The sequence below is a fragment of the Sarcophilus harrisii genome, chromosome 4 (genome assembly GCF_902635505.1).
Source record: "Sarcophilus harrisii chromosome 4, mSarHar1.11, whole genome shotgun sequence".
Lineage (NCBI taxonomy): Eukaryota > Metazoa > Chordata > Mammalia > Dasyuromorphia > Dasyuridae > Sarcophilus > Sarcophilus harrisii.
In genome coordinates this window covers 53769699-53779840 of record NC_045429.1, presented here as the reverse complement: position 1 = coordinate 53779840, position 10142 = coordinate 53769699, and positions in this window count along the sequence as shown.

The following is a 10142-nucleotide window of genomic DNA, read 5'->3' as shown; positions in this document are numbered from 1 at the left end:
TCTCCTCCTAGACATCCAGTGTGGCCCAGAAATTTATCTTACTGTTTTTTGAAGAATTTCAAGGAGGAAGGACTCATAGCATCAAGCTTCTACTGGAGTTCTTATGAATATATGTACAATCAGATGGTATAAAAAAAACTAGTTTCCCCAACTCTTCTAAATTGAAAAATGATATAATAGAACCCTGAAAATCCTGGTCCCTAATAATGAATTAAACATATTGAATTTTTACTATATCATCAAATCTGCCCATCACCATAAATCAAGTTAGCATAACTGAATTAGGGTGTGGTCATAAGATTTTACTCCAGGGTAGGAAATTTAAATGACACCAGCAATATCAACTGAGGACATAATTGTCTCTTCTTCACTCCACTCCAACTCCTTACCTGATTCTTAGGTCTTAGCAACAATTGCAATCTTGGATATGTTTCTTATCAACTATTAGCAGAGAAATTTTAAGGAATGGATCTTTCTGAGTTTTTTGCTCCTTCTGAGACCCAGCCTATCCAGTCACATCTTGCCTCACAGAGCAAGGATGCTGGTCTCATCTCAATGCACAACAGTCAGAAAATTTAAACATTCTTGGTAGCATTGTCCTTGAACTTTCCCCCTTTCTCCACTTCCTTTTCTGGCTGGCCCTGCTTTCCACAGTGGAAGACAGCAGCTTCAATTCAGACAATACTTCTTCCCCTCATTTGTCATATTCTTAGTGTCAATCCTGATCCCAATCCTCCAGCAACAAAGAAACCTCACAGGGTCCTGTGGTGAAAGACCTTTGCAGCTGCTTGCCCAAGCTGCAAAAATGAAGAAAATTAGATGGATGGGTAGATAGATAGATAGATAGATATGGATGGATACTACTTAGGCTTCTGAGGGTTGACAACCTTTTAAAGCAGAAACGTTTTTTTTTTAATGTAAGAATATAACTTTTTAAAGATATACATTATTTTTTATTTTTTGCAAGGTTTGCATTGTTTTATTTTTTCCCAGTTGGTTCCATAAAGATTTTGCAACAATTTGATCTGTACTGGTTCACACATGTAATGGATATTCCATTCTACTCTGAAATTACGTTACTGTTCAGTGTAGAGGACAACTTTCAGTTTGAATTTTCATCTAATGCAATTTCTACCAACAAACAGGCTATGAACTGTAAATTAAATTGAAAGGCATTGAATTAGAGAATAACAGAGAAAAATCAAACAATAGAATCATTCTTGGTACTCCTATCCCACCCCTTACATCAATAATATGGTCTCCCACAGATTTTCCAGTCTCAGTAGAAAAGAGAACAACTGCTTGAAAATCTCATGTTCCAAGATAAAAAAAAAGGTAGTGCACTTCTTCTGGAACACTTCTGCAGCCTGAGCTTTTAAAATTCTGGTTCCTAGTAACCCGATTGCTATACAACACCTTGGTTTTAACTCTTTTAGAAATCTTGGTGTGATCTCAGAGCTCTATTCTCTCTCTGACCTTCTAATCTGTCCTCACTACTATTTATCTTTTGAAGTTCTACTCTTTTCTACTACTCTGTAATTTCCAAGTCCCTAAATCATGGGGAAAAGGAGAATACAGCAACTGCTGTTGTCCCCAGAAGCTGTTGTCTATTGCTGATGTTGCTTTTTCTTCTTCTTGGGTATTTTACAATTATTTTTGGATGAAATTGCTTCATGACAGCCTACTTTGGTTGACAAGTGGAAGAAGATCAAAGTTAACTTTCATAATTTCAAATGTAGATGGATTAGATAATACAATAAAACAAAGAGAGTAACAGATTAGGTGAGAAGCAATGCCCCCACAATATGTTGTTTACAAAAAATATATATACCTAAAAAGCAAACACATATAAAAACTAAAATGAGAGAATGGAATAAAATCTACCAGGCAGCAATTAAATCCAAGAAATAGGAGATACAATTAGCCTATCAAAGAGAAAATAAAAATTCACAGTATAAAGATAAACAAGGAAATTATATTATGCTGAAAAGAAACTTAAATCACAAACCAATATCAAAAACAAATTTATAATCTCAAAATGCCTTAACCTTTATTATCTAAATTCATAAAAGAAAATTGAATTATAAGAAAACAGAGACAGTGACATACTAATAATAGGAAATGTTAATGTCCTCTCAGTTTTTCTAACAGAAAGAGACCTAAAAAGGAAAATATAAATTGAACAAATTGCTAGAGAAACTAGAACTAAAATAGTTATGGCATCTTTCAAATATGACTGTTAAAGAATATATGTATTTCTTAGTTTCAAGTGGAACTTTTACAAAAATTCACCATTGTTAAGGCAAAGAGATTTGAAAAATGTATAAAAACAAAAAGAGTAAGCCATCCATTACAGATAACTCCATAAAAATAATAATTAGTTCAGTGATTACAAATAAAAACTCAGATTCAGAAAATAGATAACCAAATCCTAAAAATGGATGGGTCAAAATACAAATTACAGAAGCAATAACTATTTGAATGAAATTATTAAGTATATAAAAGAAAAAGGAAGTTGAATGATATTTGAACTCATCTTCCTAAGTCTAAGTTCACCCTTCATAATAGCACGATGCTTCTTCAAAGTAGATGTGCTTAACTAGAGGCAGTTAAGTGGCACCCAAGAGGGGTTTGGCACTGGACTTGGAATTGAGGTTGTTGCTGTTTTCCAGTCATTTTTTCAATTATGTCCAACTCTTTGTGACCCCATTTGAGGTTTTCTTGGCAAAGATACAAAGTTTGCCATTATCCAGCTCATTTTATGGATTTTATGGATCAGGAACTGAAGGCAAACAGGGTTTGAATTCATGAAGATGAGTATTTCTGATGCCAGCCACAACATTTTCCCTGCTAAGACATTAATGCAAATTTAGATTCAAACATTTCTTATCGGTGTAATTCTAAACAAATTACTTAACCTCTGTCTGCCTCAATTTCCTTATCTGTAAAATAAAGATAATCATAGTACCCATCACCCAGGGTTATTTGATGACCAAATGCGACAACATATATAAAGTGCTTTAACCTTAAAGGCCTAAATACAAACATTGGCTATTATTATTAATCATTATTAGTAATTATTATATGGTTCTATTCAACAAAAATATCTGTGTATGTCCTACACTGACCATGGAGTTATGGATATACACTGAGGTAGACAGAAGTATTGAGGAATTGCTTCTTTCTTTATGGTTTTTAGAAAGCCAACTTATTATCCCTCAGCTCTGTAGCTTTCTGTGGGTCATTTCTGAATTGTGATAAAAAGGAATCTGGCTTAACCCAGTTAGAATCCCTTAAAACATCTGCTCTGATAAACTCTGCCTCTCTTCTACCTTGTTATATTTTAGTGAGCCTTGGTTATTTCATCTTGGCATAATGCAGTCAGCTCCTTATAGGGTTCAATGAGTGCTTAGATACTACCTGTAGTAGTTTACTTTTTGCATGGAGCTAATAAAAGCAAATAAATCATGATAATCATAATTATAATCACAATAATAAATGCACCTGTGTCCTGCAAATCTCTTTATGGGCAGGCTGACCCAAAACACAGAACTTAAGTTGAGGGACATTGCCATTTAAGCCATCATATGTGTAAATGTAACTCCTTGTCCCAAAACCCATAGGTATTCCCATAACAATATCTATTTCTTCACTTCACTCTGTATTATTATGTGCTATGGATTCTCCTATGTATACCTTCTCTGATTTTTATTTTGTTATGATTTAGACAATGGAATTTCTTTGCTATTTTCTATATGTGTTCATTGTGGCATTGATATTTGGTTGGAAAGAAATTAATCCTTGAATATAGAGCTAGGATGTCTCTCCTCCCTCCCCTCCCCAAATGACAAAGCAATCAAAAGTTAGCTTGGATCTGATCATAGTCCCTAGATTCATTAATTAAGGAAGCCGATAGATACACTTTTAGTCCTATACTCTCCCCTCTCTAAGAAGAACATGGGCCTTCTGCCCCAATCTCCTATTTTCCTTCCTGGCAGGAATGGAAGAATGGCAGAAAGTCTCCCTTAGAAAAAAGGTGGGGGGGTGGGGTGGGGAAGAAGTTAAAAAGGTCTATCCTGCCTCCCTTTAAGTCACACTCAGTGACAGATTGCCATATTTGGAGCCTCAGTACACATTTGAATCTCACTATCTTGCTGCATGAAGCATATATATAGCGTAGGAACTGGAATGGGGTCCCTGAAGAGTTTCCACAGCCTTTTCTCATTAATACAATGAGTTTATCAGATTAGTTAATTATCCCCTAGAAAGACAGAAACAGCTTGACTCTGAGGGGAAGAGATATAGAACATCAAAGAGAAGGATGAATAGCCAGCCCTAGGGGTGGGAAAGGAGGATTGATGAATGGGACAACCATTAAGAAGAAAAGGCCCAGGTGGCAAACTCCAATGGGAGCTCTGTGCTTTGGAGATGGGGAAAATGAGAATCCTAAGAGCTCTGGACCTGAGCTCCACTCACCTTCAAGGCTGGCCATTAATTGTTTGTAGTACCTATCACAGGGTAGCAATAATGACAGAGGTCAATGTACCACTACTCATTTATTTTGCTAAAGGAATCAAAGGTATGCATTTAAAGGGCAACTTGAGGCTCTTCATACTCCTGGTTGCCATAGACACCATCATCTAAATTAGTGTAGGAATGAGGTAGAAACCCAAAGGATATTTCTAAAGAGGAATCCTAAATTCCTTGTGGTATCATGTTGCTTAAGTCACTCGACTAATATCATCTGGCACTAGAATAACTTAGAAACCATACTATCACAATTGAAGGTGAATTTTCATATAATTCAGCCTGCATATTGATTGCCAGTTCAATTATTTAACAAAAAATTTATCTGGAATCTACTTTACTTTCACATTGTGCTGAATCCTGGGAATATGAAGATGAAGAACAATACAATATTTGTCCTCCATGAGCTTACAATTTAATTAGAGATATATATCCAGGATGCTGGGAATAGGAGTCATAGAATCACAGAATTTAAGAATTGACAAGGACCTCAGCATTCATCTAATTCAACACTAGATCAAAGAAATCACCACTGGGATATACCCAACAAATTTTTGCATAACTAGAATTGTTTAGGGTGGTTTTCCTAATATCGAATCTAAATTCGCTTCTAGGTAACGTATTCATTGCTCCTGGTTCATTCCTCTAAGGACAAACTGAGTAAATCTAACCAATCCCTGATTTACCTGATAACCCTTCAGGCATCTTTCTCCTAACCCCAGACTTTTCTTCCCTAGACTAACCTATTTAACCTATTCTCATAGTGGCAGACTAAATTCTTTACCATACTGGTTTTCCTCCTCTGGACAGTCTCCAAATTATCAATATCCTTCTTAAACCAGATCAGAAAGCCACAGTGCCTGTGACTTACTTACAAGTCATAAGGTTGGGGAAATCACTTAAACTATCTGGTTCTCAATTTCTTTATCAATAAAAGAAGAGAATTAGATCAGATCATTCTTAAAAAAAATACCTTCCAACTCTAAAATCTTTTAACCTTATTAAGCACCTACTATGTGCAAAAACATTGTATCAGGAGCAGATGCATATGCAGAAGAAAAATTACACAATCCCTGACTTCAAAGAGCTCATAATTATATAATAGGTGTGTGCACAAATGAGGTAGATATAACAGGAACAAAAGTGAGATCTAGTATTCTTAAAAAAAAAAAAAAAAAAAACTTATATAAGCAGCCCCTTTAGTTACTCTAAAACAAAAATCCAGCATTTCCCTCCCACTGCATCACTGCCCAGTGGTATAGTTTAGATCATAGCACACATGTAAAGGGGAGCACAAGGCAATAAAGTTGGAAAATTTAAAATGATGGCTGAGTCACAAAATAGTGTGTGACCTAAACCTCAAAGAGGAAATACAATGGAGAGATGGAAGACAGTTTAATGATGGGAAACTTTGCCCAGCCCTAGTGAGATGGATCTGGAGGAGAGAAGAAAATTTCATGAATGTCAACTTCTGCTAGCCAAATTCTTCAGGCTGGAGAAAATTACGGTGGAGTAAAGGCTTTGGAAATGATTTTAGGGACACTGAATCTACCAGCTGAAACCTTTTGAAACAAAGGATTTCCCATCATGGATCCATTGTCTCTGAAATAGGAAAACCCTTCAACATATGGGGTCCTAGGAAAGATTGCCGAATAAAGGATAGCTCCACAAGAGACAGCACTTATAACCACAGCAGATCCTCCTGGGATGGGGTCCTTGAAGAAGCTGCCCCTTCCTAAAAAGAAAAAACCACCTTGAATGACTGATTAAAAAGAGATGCCAGTCTAAGCCCCATACCCAGCTGACAGACAAGGGCTCCGTCAGAAACTGACAAATCACTCTGTCCTCACTGCAGATAATTACCCTGAATGCAATGGGGATTGCAGCCGCTTTGGGAAAATAATTACAGCAGGTCAGGGGCTTAGCCAAGGCAAAACACAAAATGAAATCATGACGACAGCTGAGGCAGGGAAAGAGACACCCAGGTCTGTAGAATCCCATCAAAGTAATTAGGACAAGACAGAACCTTGGTGGGGGAAAAGAGGGCAGAAGGCAGTTTCCAGCTTTTGATTAAGCTAGTGCATTCTGGGTAGCAACAGACCTAGCCTGCACTGAACTGTTCTGGGGATAACCTTCTCCCATAGCTGTGATGCTAAAAGGTTTTCTCCTGGCATCACCTCACTGCTACTCTGAACTAACCAATGATGAAGATGCACTATTCTATAACCCTCATTAGAGTTGATCTGAGAGGGCCATGAGGTGACATGGCTCATGACTCATACATACACATACACACACACACACACACACACACACACATACATTTGTATTTGAAATAAATTCTAGTGCTGTGGTCTCAGTAAGAACTAGGAAACTAGTCAGTTCAAATCCCAACTATTAGCCATATTTTACTTAAATTCTCTGAGACTTAGTTTTCTCATCTATAAAATGGGGATAAAAAAAACCTTCTTCCCAGTGACTGATATAAGGATAAAAATGATAAAATGTAAATAAAGCAGGAAAAAATAAAGAACAATTATTATAAAATGACATATGGTACATGAGAGTTCCCTGGAAGGCTTTCTAAAGGAAATGAGATGATCCCTGCTTTGAACATGGGTGGGATTTGAAAAGGCAGTTCCTGAGAAGGAAACAAGACAATTAAAATTTTCTTTCCAAATAATTTCTCTGTTTCTTCCAGCTCAGCTAGGTGGCTTAGTGGATAGAGTAATGGACCTGGAGTCAGGAAGTCTTGAGCCCAAATTCAGCCTCAGATACTAGCAACCTCAGGTTGCTCCTCTATAAAGTCAGGATAATAATAGCCTTTGCCTCCCAGGGTTATTGTAAGGGCAGAATGGAACTTTGAAAAATTTTAATTATTTGAAATATTATTATATTGATATATTGTTATGTAACATATTACATATATTATGATATAGTATAATCATACATTGTATCAACTATTTGTATATCAATGTAACTATTAACACTTAACTATCATTTCACTATATTATATGTGTGTTACATATATAATATGATATATTAAACATAAATATATTATGCCAATTGCTTTTATATCAACATACCTAGTAACAATATTAACTATTACATTGATATATGTACATAATATAGTATATGTAACATATTATAATCAATATATATCATGTCAACTATCTTATATCAGTATAACTATTAACAATATTAACTAGTATTATATCCATATATTGTGTTTCATAATTTATGTTACATGTATAATATGATATATTAAATATCAACTTATTATGCCAACTGTTTTATATCAATATAACCAGTAACAATATTAACTATTATTATGTCCATATATATTATATAATATATTATAATCAATATACATTATGTCAACTATTTTATATCACTATAACTATTAACAATGTTTATTATTATATCTATTGTATTTCATAATTTATGTTACATATGTAATATGATAAATTAAACATCAATATATTATGCTAACTATTTTGTGTCATAACTATTATCAATGTTTATTATTATATCAATATATGTTACATAATATATATGATATATTATAATCAATATATTATGGCAACTATTTTATATGAATATAATTATTCATACTGTTTAACTATTATATCAATATATTGTGTTTTATAATGTATGTTACATACATCATATGATCTATTAAACATAAATATATTATGCCAACTATTTTTGTATCAATTTAACTATTAAAAATGTCAACTATTATTATATCAAGGGGTATTTGTGAAATCAAAGAACAAAGCCCAGAGAGATAACAATAGGTCTCCCCTGCCATCCACAGAGCAAGCACTCTAAGTGTCAGCTGAATGGAGTCTTCATCTCTTCTTATCCTGCCCTTTTCTATCTCCATTTGTTATCCCCTAAAAGCAACATATTGTAGTCTAAAGGACACTGAATTTGAAGTTAGAGGATATGGGCTCAAATTTTGGTTTAACTTCCTGTGTAATCTTAGGCAAACCCCTAAGCATCTCTGGACCTCAGTTCCCCATCTGTAAAGTAACAGGATTGGACAGTTTCCATCTTTAAGGTCCTTTCAAGCTATGATTTGGTAGCATTCTCTCTACCATATCTCTAACTGCTAAGCTCCCTTCCATCAAAGAAAATCCTTCATGGATCAACTTGGGAATGATCCCCTTCAATAAAGACTTACCTGCTTCCTCACCCCATAGAAAAATGGTTTTTCTCTCCTCACATTTTTCATAGAACTGTCTGGTATTTTTTGTATTCTTCTTAGTATCATAATTATTGACCTTTTTTTCCTTTTTTACCTCGTTAGCTCTTTGAAAATGGGGTCTTTGTCATGGCTATTTTTGTTTCCCTATAATCTAACAGTGCCTCAAAGTAATAATAATAGCTAGTATTTATATAGAGCCTTATAAATATTTTCCTATTTTAGCTTCACAACAACTCTAGGAGGTAGGTGCTATTATTATCCTCATTTTAGAAATGAGAAAACTGGGCTTAGAGGAACTAAGTGACTCAATCAGAATCAAAATACATAGACAGTAAATATCCAAGGCAGATCTATATTCAGGTCCAGTGCTTTATACCCTTTGTTAACTGGCTGCCTCTGAAGTGGGAGGAATCAAGAAATGTTTCTGAATTAAATTGCTGGAGTCCAAATATCAAGGTAAATAGAGTTCAGTTAGTTCTCCAGGCTCCTAGGTCTAACCCTAGATTTGAGCAATGAGTTAGACCTTTAACCAAGAAATTGATGTCTTTTGTATTTTCTATTAAAAAATTAGAAGTTGGTGGAGTCAACATAGATGGCTTCCAATGTAGCATGATTCCAGTGACAGTGAGAAGGTCTCCATGCCCTAAAATCACTTTCCCTTTTGGCTTTCTATTGCCTAAAAATCTACCACAAGAAATTCATTAATTTGACCAAAGTCTTGTCTCCTGTTTGAATCCATAGATGGAGTCCTACAGTAATATAGCACTTATTTTTCTCTGAGCATTTATATGCTTATCTGATCTTTTCCTGAGAGCTGTTTTGGATGGACACTAAGGAGGAGGAATGCTAAACATTTGAATGATTTTGAAGGATTGGAAGAGAGGTGAGTTTTGGGGAAGAATTGTCCATCCCCAAGCCTTTTCTGACTCTAGCCTCATGGGGAAGCTGTGGTAGAAAAGACCCTGGATTTAACGTTAGAGAATGTGGATCACATTCTGGCTTCACTACCCATGTGACCATGGAGAAAGCACTTGAGGACTGGTGAAAGGATAGACAGAATAATGGGAAGGAGAAGAGGAGAGATTGGGAGACCAAGAGATTAGGTTGGCCTATCTTCCTTTTTGCTTAGAATAGAGAGAAGAATGAATCTCATATCTTAATGTTTCAATGTGGAGGTTTTTTAAAAACTATATTTAAGAGGTTTCTGACTCACTAATCTGCATTCTAGTTGACATTTTCCCAGAAAGTTATTCCAAGTTTTATAGTGCTAGGAACTGGGAAGAAAGGTTTAAGAAAGCAAAAATTGTGAGGAAAAAATGGTACCTGGAATGGGAGTGGAGAGGAAGGAAACCTTTTGGGGAAAATGAGTGGCAACATGACTTCTCTCAAGAGTGAGGGCTAA